This window comes from Lucilia sericata, unplaced genomic scaffold (genome assembly GCF_015586225.1).
Source record: "Lucilia sericata isolate MDLA Ls3-8-SP2 unplaced genomic scaffold, ASM1558622v1 Contig001749F_arrow, whole genome shotgun sequence".
NCBI classification, from domain to species: Eukaryota; Metazoa; Arthropoda; class Insecta; order Diptera; family Calliphoridae; genus Lucilia; species Lucilia sericata.
Window position 1 is genome coordinate 72,950 of NW_023995652.1, and position 9,551 is coordinate 82,500.

Below are 9,551 nucleotides of genomic sequence, written 5' to 3' on the forward strand. Positions count from 1 at the left end.
TTTCGTTCGTTTCGTTCGTTCGTTCGTTTCGTTTCGTTCGTTCGTTCGTTCGTTCGTTCGTTCGTTCGTTCGTTCGTTCGTTCGTTCGTTCGTTCGTTCGTTCTTTCGTTCGTTCGTTCGTTCGTTCGTTCGTTCGTTCGTTTTCCCCTCCCTCCTTCCCCTCCTTTCCCCCCCCCCTCCTTTCTCCGTTCCCCTCTTTCCTTTCTTTCTTTCCCCCCCCTCTTCCCTCCTCCCCCCCCCTCCCTCCTTCCCTCTTTGTTCTCATCTCTTCCCCTGCTTCTCTCTCCTGACACAAATACCTACTTATGTATACATATGTATATACATACATATATATGTTTATATACATTTCTACATACACAGAGAGAATATTTTTTATTTTGCTCAACAGCAAATACATATTTTGTTAATATATTAATATATTTCAACTTATAGCCATAACATATAATTTATAAATATGTGTAAATTTTTTCTCTGTGTACACTTAAGTACTTGTGCTTTCATTCGAATACAATTTTCCTAGATTTTACAAACTTTTGTTAATTTGTACTAAACGGATTTGAAATTTAAGGCTTAAACGTCCTTAAACATCCTTATAAAGAGAATAAGATACATATGTTTTCATGTTCATGTTTAATTGTTTGTTTCTATGTGACTTTTTTTTGTTACATTGGTCCTTCCTAGTCTCCTAGTACTTAAAGCCGAATAAATAATTAAAATTTGATGTTGATATCAAGGAACACAAGTTACGAGATACTTGAGACATTTTGTTTGAAAACACAAAAACTAATAACAAAAGTTTCATATTACTTTAAGGATATAAATGTAACAATTATAAGGATTATATTTAGGATTTATTTATCTAATTTTTTCTGGCTGCCTTTTACTTAGATCTATTTTGTTTTGATTTGTTTTTTTTTACGAACATAAATCCTCTACAGATTCTGCTGTAAAAGTATACGATGTTCGCTTTTCTTCTTGGGTATCTTTGTCTTGCCACGTCTATTCACAACGCCATCCTCCTCATCCATCATGCGTAGTATGGTGGTCTACATTTGCGAGAAAATGAAATTAAAAGATAAGGGTAAACGGGTAAATACAATTAAATTTCAATTAAATCTATGTTTGTGTTAGACTATTCCATGCATTTGTATATAAATTACGGTAATGTTGCTTAATTAACTTAAGTTTATTTAAGTTAAATTGAGAAACTAAATATATGCTTCAACATAAGCTATAAACACTTATCTAGTCTACAGTCTAGTCTGTAGTCTAGTATATGGTATAGTCTATAGTCCATAGTCTAGTCTAGTCTAGTCTAGTCTATAGTCTAGTCTATAGTCTAGTCTAGTCTATAGCCTGGACTAGTCTAGTCTATAGTCTAGTCTATAGTCTAGTCTATAGTCTAGTCTATAGTCTAGTCTATAGTCTAGTCTATAGTCTAGTCTATAGCCTAGTCTATAGTCTAGTCTATAGTCTAGTCTATAGTCTAGTCTATAGTCTAGTCTATAGTCTAGTCTATAGTCTAGTCTATAGTCTAGTCTATAGTCTAGTCTATAGTCTAGTCTATAGTCCAGTCTATAGTCTACTCTATAGTCTAGTCTATAGTCTAGTCTATAGTCTAGTCTATAGTCTAGTCTATAGTCTAGTCTATAGTCAAGCCTATAGTCTAGTCTATAGTCTAGTCTATAGTCTAGTCTATAGTCTAGTCTAGTCTATAGTCTAGTCTATAGTCTAGTCTAGTCTATAGTCTAGTCTATAGTCTAGTCTATAGTCTAGTCTATAGTCTAGTCTATAGTCTAGTCTATAGTCTAGTCTATAGTCTAGCCTATAGTCTAGTCTAGTCTATAGTCTAGTCTATAGTCTAGCCTATAGTCTAGTCTAGTCTATAGTCTAGTCTGTAGTCTAGTCTATAGTCTAGTCTATAGTCTAGTCTATAGTCTAGTCTATAGTCTAGTCTATAGTCTAGTCTATAGTCTAGTCTATAGTCTAGTCTATAGTCTAGTCTATAGTCTAGTCTATAGTCTAGTCTATAGTCTAGTCTATAGTCTAGTCTATAGTCTAGTCTATAGTCTAGTCTATAGTCTAGTCTATAGTCTAGTCTATAGTCTAGTCTATAGTCTAGTCTATAGTCTAGTCTATAGTCTAGTCTATAGTCTAGTCTATAGTCTATAGTCTAGTCTATAGTCTAGTCTATAGTCTAGTCTATAGTCTAGTCTATAGTCTAGTCTATAGTCTAGTCTATAGTCTAGTCTATAGTCTAGTCTATAGTCTAGTCTATAGTCTAGTCTATAGTCTAGTCTATAGTCTAGTCTATAGTCTAGTCTATAGTCTAGTCTATAGTCTAGTCTATAGTCTAGTCTATAGTCTAGTCTATAGTCTAGTCTATAGTCTAGTCTATAGTCTAGTCTATAGTCTAGTCTATAGTCTAGTCTATAGTCTAGTCTATAGTCTAGTCTATAGTCTAGTCTATAGTCTAGTCTATAGTCTAGTCTATAGTCTAGTCTATAGTCTAGTCTATAGTCTAGTCTATAGTCTAGTCTATAGTCTAGTCTATAGTCTAGTCTATAGTCTAGTCTATAGTCTAGTCTACAGTCTAGTCTATAGTCTAGTCTATAGTCTAGTCTATAGTCGGGTCTATAGTCTAGTCTATAGTCTAGTCTATAGTCTAGTCTATAGTCTATAGTCTAGTCTATAGTCTAGTCTATAGTCTAGTCTATAGTCTAGTCTATAGCCTAGTCTATAGTCTAATCTATAGTCTAGTCTATAGTCTAGCCTGTAGTCTAGTCTGTAGTCTAGTCTATAGTCTAGTCTATAGTCTAGTCTATAGTCTAGTCTATAGTCTAGTCTATAGTCTAGTCTATAGTCTAGTCTATAGTCTAGTCTATAGTCTAGTCTATAGTCTATTCTATAGTCTAGTCTATAGTCTAGTCTATAGTCTAGTCTATAGTCTAGTCTATAGTCTAGTCTATAGTCTAGTCTATAGTCTAGTCTATAGTCCAGTCTATAGTCTAGTCTATAGTCTAGTCTATAGTCTAGTCTATAGTCAGGTCTATAGTCTAGTCAATAGTCTAGTCTATAGTCTAGTCTATAGTCTAGTCTATAGTCTAGTCTATAGTCTAGTCTATAGTCTAGTCTATAGTCTAGTCTATAGTCTAGTCTATAGTCTAGTCTATAGTCTAGTCTATAGTCTAGTCTATAGTCTAGTCTATAGTCTAGTCTATAGTCTAGTCTATAGTCTAGTCTATAGTCTAGTCTATAGTCTAGTCTATAGTCTAGTCTATAGTCTAGTCTATAGTCTTTTCTATGGTCTAGTCTATAGTCAGGTCTATAGTCAAGTCTATAGTCTAGTCTATAGTCTAGTCTATAGTCTAGTCTATAGTCTAGTCTATAGTCTAGTCTATAGTCTAGTCCATAGTCTAGTCTATAGTCTAGTCTATAGTCTAGTCTATAGTCTAGTCTATAGTCTAGTCTATAGTCTAGTCTATAGTCTACTCTATAGTCTAGTCTTTAGTCTAGTCTTTAGTCTAGTCTATAGTCTAGTCTATAGTCTAGTCTATAGTCTAGTCTATAGTCTAGTCTATAGTCTAGTCTATAGTCTAGTCTATAGTCTAGTCTATAGTTTAGTCTATAGTCTAGTCTATAGTCTAGTCTATAGTCTAGTCGATAGTCTAGTCTATAGTCTAGTCTATAGTCTAGTCTAGTCTATAGTCTAGTCTATAGTCTAGTCTATAGTCTAGTCTATAGTCTAGTCTATAGTCTAGTCTATAGTCTAGTCTATAGTCTAGTCTATAGTCTAGTCTATAGTCTAGTCTATAGTCTAGTCTATAGTCTAGTCTATAGTCTAGTCTATAGTCTAGTCTATAGTCTAGTCTATAGTCTAGTCTATAGTCTAGTCTATAGTCTAGTCTATAGTCTAGTCTATAGTCTAGTCTATAGTCTAGTCTATAGTCTAGTCTATAGTCTAGTCTATAGTCTAGTCTATAGTCTAGTCTATAGTCTAGTCTATAGTCTAGTCTATAGTCTAGTCTATAGTCTAGTCTATAGTCTAGTCTATAGTCTAGTCTATAGTCTAGTCTATAGTCTAGTCTATAGTCTAGTCTATAGTCTAGTCTATAGTCTAGTCTATAGTCTAGTCTAGTCTATAGTCTGGTCTATAGTCTAGTCTATTGTCTAGTCTATAGTCTAGTCTATAGCCTAGTCTATAGTCTAGTCTATAGTCTAGTCTATAGTCTTGTCTATAGTTTAGTCTATAGTCTAGTCTATAGTCTAGTCTATAGCCTAGTCTATAGTCTAGTCTATAGTCTAGTCTATAGTCTAGTCTATAGTCTTGTCTATAGTCTAGTCTATAGTCTAGTCTATTGTCTGGTCTATAGTCTAGTCTATAGTCTAGTCTATAGTCTAGTCTATAGTCTAGTCTATAGTCTAGTCTATAGTCTAGTCTATAGTCTAGTCTATAGTCTAGTCTATAGTCTAGTCTATAGTCTAGTCTATAGTCTAGTCTATAGTCTAGTCTATAGTCTAGTCTATAGTCTAGTCTATAGTCTAGTCTATAGTCTTGTCTATAGTCTAGTCTATAGTCTAGTATATAGTCTAGTCTATAGTCTAGTCTATAGTCTAGTCTATAGTCTAGTCTATAGTCTAGTCTATAGTCTAGTCTATAGTCTAGTCTATAGTCTAGTCTATAGTCTAGTCTATAGTCTTGTCTATAGTCTAGTCTATAGTCTAGTATATAGTCTAGTCTATAGTCTAGTCTATAGTCTAGTCTATAGTCTAGTCTATAGTCTAGTCTATAGTCTAGTCTATAGTCTAGTCTAGTCTATAGTCTAGTCTATAGTCTAGTCTATAGTCTAGTCTATAGTCTAGTCTTTAGTCCAGTCTATAGTCCAGTCTATAGTCTAGTCTATAGTCTAGTCTATAGTCTAGTCTATAATCAATACTATAGATTTGTATGTGTAAGTTTGTGCTAAATCTGAAAATCTGCGTTCTTCTTAGAAAGCTTTATATTTCATTTATTTTAATAAACTATTGAAATATCAGCGTGAAATGTTGCATTTTCAATTAAGTGAACCTGATTAAATATTGTTAATTAATATTCATGAAAACCACTTAATATCAAGCTGTTCGAAAACGTTTTTCGTTGACATTTTATAGTAATTAATTTATATCTTTAATCAATGTAATTATACAATACTTGTTATCTTTCGCTTAATTATTGTAGTTTTTAACATATTTCCCTTTGAGATTTATTAATTTTTTCCCAATATTTTTAGCGTATAATATGTAATTTAAATTTAAAACTAACATGCACTTTAAACAATGTATAACCAATTATAATGGTTATTCTATGAAATGAAAACAATTACTATTGATAAATCTTTTGTTCGTTACACAATATAATTTAAAAAATTCTCATGAAAATGTTTATTTATACAAAATAAAAATAAATTCAATAAATATTTATAAACATACATACTAATTACAAAACTTACCTGATCCGAACAATCCATTGGTGCAACAGAAATATCACGCACAGCACGAAATTTGCCACAATTATTTATATGCTCATTTTCAAGACGAAAATAATTCCAAATGAAACGACGAAATACTTCTAAAGGACTCAGTAATGTAACCATGACATCACCCTCCATATAACCAGCTTCTATTAAACTCATCGATACAGTCCAACCGAACGCAATATCAAATCCTCTATTATGCCGAAATAATAAAACCACTGTGTCAATGTATGGAAAAATAAATGAAAATGGAAAAATATTGAATTTAAAGTGAAACTTGAAATTGCGTCAACAAAACTGAAAAGGACAACAATTAATGTAGGTCAATTAAGGAAAAAAGTTCTGTGTTTGTTGTTTAAGAAACTTTTGATTTGATTTATTTGAGTAAAAAAATAGAGATTCTATTCAAATAGTAATTTATTGACAAAGTTATCTTTATTAAATAAAACGTTAGTTATTTGTTCATGTAACCAAAAAAAAAAGTAAAAAACTTTACTATTATTAGAGTACAAAAACATAAAAAGTTTATTAAAGAAATAGTAAAATAAAAAAAATGATGGCTTTTTATTGCCAACATTTCCACTAACCACCAACTACTACATTCTATGATAAAGTATTTGAGTGCTGCTATTGTTGGACCATGTTCACTTAAGGAAGTAAATAGTTTTATAAAATGTTTTTTTTTTTCTTTGCTGGTTGCGCCACATGTGGCCCGTATTAGAAAGAATTTGTGAGGTTTGGATTTTGCAGATTTCAGAAAGAACTCTATAGAAATTGAATTAATATATAATATTTGGGGAAGGGACCTCTCCAATAAGTGGCACAAGATAAAGTTCGTAACTCTGCACTGCGAGCTATAGGTTCCCGTGCTACCAGATTATATGGCTCGACCCTAGGTCAAATCAGCCAAAGAAAAGGCCAAAGATACATTTGACTCCACCAGTTTATAGGCCCAGCAGGCCAGAGGTACTGGTAGCATCTCTTTTCCCCCGTATTGTAATCACACCATGATGAAGTTCGTTATTTAACATCAATAAGATCGGTTCATAAATAACGGAGATATAAGAAAAATTTCGACACAATCCATGCAAATATTACGGTTTTTCATTCTTGATTAGTTTTTCCATTCTGCCAGGGATTAACATGGTTGAAAATTGTTAGAATCGGTTACAAATTTCTTATGGATCTATTGTTATTACCTCCCTCTAAAATAACGGTGTGAACATATGTATGCAAATAATTCTGTTAAATTATTTCCAGATCGGCCTATAATTGCTGATAGCTCCGATTTGAAAATCACTTTAACCAAGTTATGAAAAAAGTTACATTGTATTAATGTTTCCCCAGAATAAAATCTCTATATGTTACAAATTCCTTAGATGTATTCGGCCCCTCAAGACATCGTATTGTACACCCCAGATATATATAAGAAAATGATTTTATAAGTACAAGAATAAGGACAAAAAAGACAAAAAGTAGTAAAAATGAACACAAGCATTTATTAATTTTACTACATGAACAATATAGTAATGAACTCAATTTGACTGCGGCGAAAAATAAAATATTCTACTCACGAAAAACTCTTTGTTGCACAACTTACTTAAATGGTGTGAAGTAAATAATAGTGAGGGGAATTAGTAATAAATTAAATATTTTTCAAACGATGTGGAATGTATTGTAAGAATTTAAATTAAATATAAATTAGCTAACATGAAAACAAAAATATTAGAAAACAATTGTAAATATTTAATTTAAACTCTACTGCAAACTTTACATCTGATGCCTAACGGCGAAATATTATTCCATAAGCCCAAAAGATCTCAGCCTAATATACACAAACCTTAATCCAATGTGACAGGTAATCATAACTTTTCATTTTAAATTTAAAAAAAAAAGTAATTTTAAATCCACCTAAAGTATATTAAATGTATTAAACATTTCCATTATTATTATTTATTATAAATAATTTCCTTAAATTTAGTAAAATGTTTCGCTCCTTAATTGTTCATTTCACTCAAGGAAGCAAAAAAAAAACTAATTAATGTCAAGCATTAATTTAGCAACAGACACAATGAAAACCATTTTGTGGCAAAATATAAAGGTATTTTATACTCTGGAACAATTAACTCTAGACAAAAGGTAACAATAACAAAAAAAGTAAAAAAATAACCTTCATTATATTCCCAATCACATGAAGCGTCCTCATTTTCTTACTCCTCAATTTACGTTCTCTAATATCCTTGGCTGCAATGAATTTTTTGTTTCAAATACCATACCACGTGTTCGTTTATTATGTTTTCAAAATTTTAATTATGAGATAACATTATAGAAACCGAAATAACCTTAAAAACAACGCGAATTCCGATTTTTAATTTTACACTAGTGGCCAACTAGTATAAATTAAATTTTATGAACTTGTTGTGTTCTAGTTCTAGTTCAGTTCTAGTTTGTCTAGTTAGTCTAGTTCAGTCTAGTTCAGTTTATCAGTTCTAGTTCAGTTCTAGTTCAGTTCGTTCAGTCTAGTTCAGTTCTAGTTCAGTTTCTAGTTTCAGTCAGTTCATTCTAGTTCAGTTCTAGTTCAGTTCTAGTTCAGTTCTAGTTCAGTTCTAGTGTTCTAGTTCAGTTCTAGTTCAGTTCTAGTTCAGTTCTAGTTCAGTTCTAGTTCAGTTCTAGTTCAGTTCTAGTTCAGTTCTAGTTCAGTTCTAGTTCAGTTTTAGTTCAGTTCTAGTTCAGTTCTAGTTCAGTTCTAGTTCAGTTCTAGTTCAGTTCTAGTTCAGTTCTAGTTCAGTTCTAGTTCAGTTCTAGTTCAGTTCTAGTTCAGTTCTAGTTCAGTTCTAGTTCAGTTCTAGTTCAGTTCTAGTTCAGTTCTAGTTCAGTTCTAGTTCAGTTCTAGTTCAGTTCTAGTTCAGTTCTAGTTCAGTTCTAGTTCAGTTCTAGTTCAGTTCTAGTTCAGTTCTAGTTCAGTTCTAGTTCAGTTCTAGTTCAGTTCTAGTTCAGTTCTAGTTCAGTTCTAGTTCAGTTCTAGTTCAGTTCTAGTTCAGTTCTAGTTCAGTTCTAGTTCAGTTCTAGTTCAGTTCTAGTTCAGTTCTAGTTCAGTTCTAGTTCAGTTCTAGTTCAGTTCTAGTTCAGTTTAGTTCAGTTCTAGTTCAGTTCTAGTTCAGTTCTAGTTCAGTTCTAGTTCAGTTCTAGTTCAGTTCTAGTTCAGTTCTAGTTCAGTTCTAGTTCAGTTCTAGTTCAGTTCTAGTTCAGTTCTAGTTCAGTTCTAGTTCAGTTCTAGTTCAGTTCTAGTTCAGTTCTAGTTCAGTTCTAGTTCTAGTTCAGTTCTAGTTCTAGTTCTAGTTCAGTTCTAGTTCAGTTCTAGTTCTAGTTCAGTTCTAGTTCTAGTTCAGTTCTTGTTCAGTTCTAGTTCAGTTCTAGTTCAGTTCTAGTTCAGTTCTAGTTCAGTTCTAGTTCAGTTCTAGTTCAGTTCTAGTTCAGTTCTAGTTCAGTTCTAGTTCAGTTCTAGTTCAGTTCTAGTTCAGTTCTAGTTCAGTTCTAGTTCAGTTCTAGTTCAGTTCTAGTTCAGTTCTAGTTCAGTTCAGTTCAGTTCTAGTTCAGTTCTAGTATATAACTAGTGTATAATCGAGATTATATTAAATACTATAAACTGGTCTATGGTTAAGACTATAGACTGGTCTGTGTGATTTTAATACCGTCTAGTTTGTTGTCAATAATACAACTGTTATACATATAGACTGGTCTATAGTGAAGACTATAAACTTGTCTATGGTCAAGACTATAGACTAGTCTATAGTCAAGACTTGTCTATAAGCAAGACAATTCACTGACCCACTGTCAAGACAAAGACTGATCTATGTGTGAATATTAGTCTGACGATGATTATTCTGAATATAATGATATGAGAAAGTTTGTCTTAACCAACTATATTTTCTCACTGTTTTTTCTTAAGATTTTCTTTTAATTTAGGTTAAAAGGTAATTCCATTTTACCTGACTTAAGAACTTTGATTTTATAAGAAAATTATAATTTCAAATC

The 9,551-nt window shown here is 32.0% G+C and overlaps 1 pseudogene; it reads right to left on the reverse strand.

Moving 5' to 3' along the window:
• Nucleotides 1-377: 377 nt before the first annotated feature.
• The window catches only part of LOC119612595, a 17,581-nt pseudogene continuing 8,407 nt past the window's right edge, over nucleotides 378-9,551 (reverse strand).